The 6,723-nt window shown below is 38.3% G+C and overlaps 1 protein-coding gene across 1 annotated transcript in view; it reads right to left on the bottom strand.

Annotated features, from left to right (window-relative positions):
• Window positions 1-5,022: 5,022 nt before the first annotated feature.
• LOC147462601 (chaperone protein ClpB1-like) overlaps window positions 5,023-6,723 on the bottom strand; it is a 41,379-nt gene continuing 39,678 nt past the window's right edge. Inside the window, exon 10 of the mRNA XM_086484475.1 lies at window positions 5,023-5,041. The gene's annotated coding sequence lies outside the window, so the exon portion shown is untranslated. The remainder of the gene's footprint in view (window positions 5,042-6,723) is intronic.

Here is a 6,723-nt window from a genome sequence, read left to right as displayed (position 1 = left end):
CCTATAAGAAATAATGAGGTTTGGATGACATGAAGTACTCCAAATTCTTGTGATTATATAGATTGTGATCTTATGAGGAGCTCCTCCAAGTAGGTGACGCCAGGTTTCAAAAGAATTATAATAAATTCCAAGAGCTCTATGTCATGGAACTTATAATTGCTTTTTACAGGCAAGAAATTTTGAGAACGGAAGGCCACTGGATGTACTTGACCATCATCACCTACTTGGGATAGAATAGATCCAAGGGAAAAATCTAAAGCATCTGTCTCTAGGATGAAAGGCTTTGTAGGATTTGCATGAATCAGAATGGGTGCGGTGGTAAAGGCTATCTTGAGACTTTGAAAAGCTTTCTCAACCTCTGAACCCCAAGCAAACTTGCCCTTCCTTGTTAATCTCTTGTCAATGGATTGACAATTTTGGAGTAGTCCTTGATAAAGATACAATAGAAATTTGCAAAAACCTGAGAATCATTGGACATCTCTCATTGATATGGGTGTATTCCAATCAAGAATGGTTTGTACTTTTTTTGAGTCCATGGAGATTCCCTTCACATATCCCAGAAACTCTATTTTTGACTAATGAAATGAGCACTTCTCTAGCTTTGCATACAAGCATGTTTCCCAAAGTTTATTCAAGACTATTGTACATGTTGCTCATGCTCCTCGTGATTCTTAGAAAATATCAAGGTATCATCAAGATAGATCACCACAAAATCATCCAGATTCTCACAAAAGATATCGTTGATTAAGTGTTGAAAAACTAGAGCATACCAAATGGCATGACAACAGATTCAAAGTGGCCATACCTTGGGCGAAAAGTTGTTTTCCATTCATCACCTTCCTTAACAAGATTTTAGGCACCACAAAGGTCTCTATCTTTGTGAAAATATTTTCTTTTCCAAGTTGCTCAAGAAGTTCTAGAATCAAAGGGGGGATAGTGATTCTTGATGGTGATCTTGTTGAGACCCCTATAATCCACACACATTCAAAGGGATCCATCTTTCTCCTTAACAAATATTATTGGAGCCCTTGCTAGAGATTTTGAATGACGTATGCATCCCTTGGCAAGATTCTCATCAACATACTTCCATAGCTCTATCAATTCATCTTGAGATAGCTTGTATATTGGGCCAAAAAAGGGGTTGAGTCCATTCTTGCAACTCTATAGCACAATCGTAGGGCCTATGCTCTAGTAGTAGATTTGTATTCTTCTTCTCAAATCTTGATATTGAGGGAGCAATGCTTCCACGTCTTTTTTTGTTGGTGTGTCAGTTGGCATTGCGAATATCACAAAAGTTGGATTCTTTTTTGTTCCACGCATGAAGACCTTGGCTCCAATATATATAGGCTTTGTATGCTTCCTTTTCTCCTTTTGACCCTATCTGGGCTAAATACTTCGATCCCTCCAATCAATGCTAGGGTTGTGTAACTCGAGCCATGGTAGCCCAATAACAGTTGAACTACTTGGACATTGTATCCTATTGAATGCAATGTTTGAAGCATGATATTTTATTGTTGCTTCTATGGGGCGAGTTTCATACAAGACATCCCCTGAAGCGAGGGAACGGCCATCAATTACTACTGCGGTTACTGGACTTGACTTCTTCACTAGTGATATGCCCTGTTCTTTTGCAAATTCTTTGTCCATGAAGCACGTTGTTGCAGTGTGTAGATAGAGACCTTCTCTTACTTTGTTTTTGTCCAACCGTCCAGTCTCTACTGAGGTTGGATGTCCATGTTTTCCAAAAAAATTGAGACTATTGCACCTAACCTTTCATCCTTTTCTTTTTTGAACAACGTTGAGCAACGTGTCCAGGCTCTCCACAATGCTTCTCTTGAGTTGAGAGCAGTTTAAACCGTGTTGAACCAATTTGCATGGGTTCAATGCTTAATTCACGATCCTTATCATGTGTCTCCATTGTTTTAGACCACAATAATGACCCATGACGCTTCTCTTGTCGTCTCTCAAATACTCAATTGTCACATTCTATTGCTTGAGAGATGAATTCACTTCGTGTATGAACTTTTGGCATAGTCAATAAAAGATCTTTTACATCAGTCTTTAATCCCCATTGAAATTGGCTAATGAATTATTATTCATGCCAAGTCAAATCACATGTGAGCTGTCAGAATTCAGATGCATAGAGTGATGCAAGCCTTGACCCTTGATGGAGATTTCTAAGCTTGGTTTTTTGCTACCCTTACTCGATCAGTATCTCAAAAGGTCATAGAAAACCCCCAAAAGTTTCAAAGTCATGGAGGAGGGGATATTCCTTTTCCATTAAAGTAACAAACCAAGAGAGAGACATACTTGGGAGGAGTGTGCCAATAAGGCCTACTTGAGAAGCACCATCTAAATAATTAGCTGCACTTGTTGGTGAAAGCCCCTAAACTTTGATCTAGTTCCATCAAACATTTTAGGCAAACTAACCTACATCTTCTTCTTGTGTTGTCATTGCAAGTTGCTAGAATTTGGAGCTTGTGCTTGGAGTATGATTGTCTCTTGGAGCTCTTGGGTTTAACATTGCAAGTCTTGCACCACTGGACCAAAGACTTGGGGTTGTTTTGCTTGAAGTTGAGCATTACTCTCACGCAACTCTTGAAGTTGTTGTTGGATTCTTTGCAAGGTGGTGATGACACCTTCCAGCACTGACTCCATGAAGTCTTGATAGAATAAAGAGATGGGAGTCTTGCAAGTATTATGAGCGCATCTCAAGCTAGAAAATAGCAAGAAGAGGCACTCACAATATACAAGATCTTGAAACTTGATTATAAACTTAATCTTGATTACAATACTCATACTTGATTAAAAAACTTGATTACAAATCTTAAATTACAAAGCTTGCCTTACAAGGCAAGACTTGATTACAAGAACAAGACTTGATAGCAAGACAAGAACTAGAAGAGGACTTACCTCAAAGGAGCCTCACAACTAGTGGCAAGACTGAGGGGCTTCTAGCTCAAGACCTCAGATCCTTCTAGGTTTTTCCTTCTTAGGAGGTTAGAAACTTCTAGGTTCTTCCTTCTAGAACCTTCTAGTGATTATGTAAGCAATGACATGAGCAATGATGTAGGCAATGACATGAGCGATGATGCACATGATGACATAAGCAGTGATGCAACCCATCTTCTAGAACCTTCCAAAACTTTTATCATTCTTCTAGAATCTTCCAAAACCTTCTCAAATCTTCTAGTGCCTTCTTGTAGGAAACTCAAGAAGAATGGCTTAACTTGTATACCTTAGCCAAAAGGTTTATGATCAAAAAATAAGTAATCTCATAGCCCATTTGCAGTTAGAGTCAGCAAACTGATACAACTTAGAAGCACTTTGCCTCCACATAGCTCATAATTACATCAATAGACTCAATTGAAAGTTTACATACATTTAATATTGTATGTCCAATTTTATCAAAATAACAGTAAAATTTACAACGATGGCTCATAGTTGTAGCTTTGGAACTCATAAATTAGCTAAGCAACTAACACACTGCTAAAAGAAGAGTCTCTTTGATTAAGACCCCTCTATAGCATAACGAGAGAGAAGGGCATTGAGAGATTTTATGGTGATGGTCTTCATACATGGAAAACTAAGTTTAAAGGCTACCTAATGAAGAAGGATTATGGGGCATAGTCAAACCGACCAATTGTGATCCCTCTTTGAGTGATGGTGCACAATTACAAACATGGGCCATGAGTGCACAAAATCAAATAAAAGGACAAGCAAGATCTAAGAATTATCATCACATCATTGCATGTACTATCTCTTGAATTAAAGATTTAAATTTTTCTTGTTTCTTGCATTGGAGATGTTCTTTTGCTCCTAAATTAAAGTGTCAGATATCATAACCCCAAGAGGAGGGTTTTTGGGTTAGTGAGCTTTGGTCTATGCCTTGGTATATAACATCCCTAGTCTATTGGATTCTTAGGTGGAAGAAACCATATGCTAGCAGGTGGGAAAGGGATCTTAAGTGTATAATAACCCATGAGGGGCATTTCTAGATAGTGTAGACTCACCTTTACTCAGGAAAAGGGTGCATAAAAGGGACTAAAAGAGTCCCCATGTGTGGGTTTGGGTTGACGTTGAGCCTTATATGATGTCATCCATGATTTTAGAGGAGATGCCTAGTCTAGCTCTATATAATGAGCCTTATATGATGTCATCCATGATTTTAGAGGAGATGCCTAGTTTACCTCTATATCATGATCCTCTTATACTCATTTTCAATCAATCTAGTTATCATATTTGTGTCTATAGTCTACTCTAATTTCCATTAAGTGATACTCTTGTGATTCGCATGCTATTACCATGTATGCAACACTCTCTAAGTCTCGTTAATCCCTAGGATGCAATCTCTTAGAATGTACAACCACAAGATATCACAAAAATGGCAGGGCCATGAAGATTTGGACTATTTTAACAAATGCAAAGCAATATTCTCCCTCCCTATGCGAGATCTTATGCAAGACGAATTGATGGAACATCTCCCTGTATATAATCACTTTTTTTCATGGGCTCAACGGATAGTCACTTTGCATAATCACTATGTATAGTCGATTAGGGCCAAATACATTTGATAACATGAGGCAAAACTATGGCATTGCACCGAACAAAGAACACAACACTTGCATGATTTATCTTTTTGGATGTGCAAGGATATTTGACAATGTTGTGACATTACTTATGATGGTTCCATCGTTAGATCATCCAATTCATCTGCTTGCTCTTTTAAGTGTTTGTAGAGAAGGGGAAAATGTGAAGCTTGGAAGTTTTGCCTTAAAATGTATAGATTGTTGAAGTGGCATGCAAGAGATGGCACAAAGCATTTAGCACATGAGAATGGAAAATGACACTTGGAAGCAGCCAAGATGTGGTTGCTAAGTTGATACAAGTTGATATCATCATAGATTTGTTGTTCCAAGCATCCATAAAAAAGAAAAGATATACCAAGTTACGAGCTTTATTCACAATGAGATTGTTAGAGGAGGGCTATTGAAAAAACGGTTCTCCTTGGATATGGTGAAGTGAGCTTTGCTTTTTCTACCTGCAACAACAAGATGTCATCTCCCCTTTTGTAATCACTTTTGTCAATAGTTGAATTTATGTAGTCATTCAATCTAATCCTCAAAGGACAAGAGTATTTTGATAACATTAGACAAAAAAATATGGCAATGTGCACCAAGCTAAGACCACTACACGTGCATGCTTGATGGTTCGCAACATGTGCAAGGTTGTCTGACAAACATATGAAATTAATTATCGTGGTGCCATCCCCTTGCTTGGTTTGTTCTTCTAGGTGTTTGTCAAAATGGGACAATGTGAAGCTTGGCAGTTTTTATTTTTGAGTGTGTTGTACAAATGGACCATTGAAATGGGGCAGCATATGATGACATGAAGTGCATTCAAAAGACAAGGATATTCTCCATTACATCTCACAAAAGTTCCCCATTGTTTGTGCACCCATCAATACACCACACAAAAAAGACAGTGAAAATTGGGAGCTCAATGAATCTCTGTTGAGCCATTTCTAAAAGCAAAATGCTTCTTTAAGTTTATGATTCTTCATTTTCATGAGTCTTCTTGATGGAATCACTCTGCTTACATGCCTCACCGTCTCTAAAGACACAAATTACTCAAACTTTAGGCCATGATTGTGACAGTTTTGGGTTGATTCAACTTAGGAGGTGATACTTTTGTGTATCAAAATGGAGAGGAATACGAAATGTGGGCTTGTTAACATTTGACAGTGCTCCAACTACATGTTTTTGCTTCTTTTCGTGTCCTCTTAACAATACTCTGCCTACATTGGTGTGATGTTACATCCTTCAGGCAAGAGTAAAGGATGCCCTCCAATTTGTTACATCCTTGAAGGTAGATTTATTTTATTTTAACCATTAATACAGGATGAATATATTAGATAGAAGAAGGTATCCTTGAACGCAAGTACTTGCCATAGTTGAGGAGTTGCATTTAATAGGAAGGTATATTCTTGTTCCATTGTGTCTAATATAGACATTGTAAGCTGCAGCAAGCTTTTCTCTTTTGTCCCAAGATGTTACCTTGATTGTAGAATATGCTCTTGAGTGCTTTGTTTTAAAACAAACCCAACTTTTGCTCATCCCTAGTTGTATGCTCTACATATGGTATATTGTGGGTGAAATACAGATTGGTAAAGAGGGAAAGAATGCTTACAATGTTGAGTGAGTGCAAATTGAGGTGAACACCACCGATTGTCTAAACACATGCCAAATTTGCTTTTGCATATTCATTGGGTGAATTCCCTCTTTATCCGTGACTCGATCAATGGCTGTTGTTTACCACTTCATTTTCATTCTTTTGGGGTGGGGGGGGGAGGGAGGGGGGACGGGGACGCCGCCATGTGTTTCTTTTGCACCTCAACTGCCAACCAATTTCATGATGCTGGTGAATCTTTTTCTCCTCATAAGTGGGTTTTTGGAAAGTGCTCTCATGCATGTCATCCTCAGCATTTTCAGCTGCTTGTTGATATGCTTCATTACTGGGGTTTTTGATATAATTGGACAACACAAACTGCCTATGGTGCAAGTGGCTTTTAACAGCATGAATTCAGCTTGAGAGGTAAAATTTGCTTTGGAATATTTCTTTGCACACATTTACTGGAGTCATTTCTGCGGCAAATGCATGAATTTGGAGAGTAGCATTATTCATTGCTTGATCCTCTAGCTTTGCCACTGTACATCATGTCAT

The sequence above is a fragment of the Adiantum capillus-veneris genome, chromosome 2, assembly GCF_014529385.1.
Source record: "Adiantum capillus-veneris isolate H3 chromosome 2, ASM1452938v2, whole genome shotgun sequence".
Lineage (NCBI taxonomy): Eukaryota > Viridiplantae > Streptophyta > Polypodiopsida > Polypodiales > Pteridaceae > Adiantum > Adiantum capillus-veneris.
This window is presented reverse-complemented; position numbering and strand designations above follow the sequence as displayed.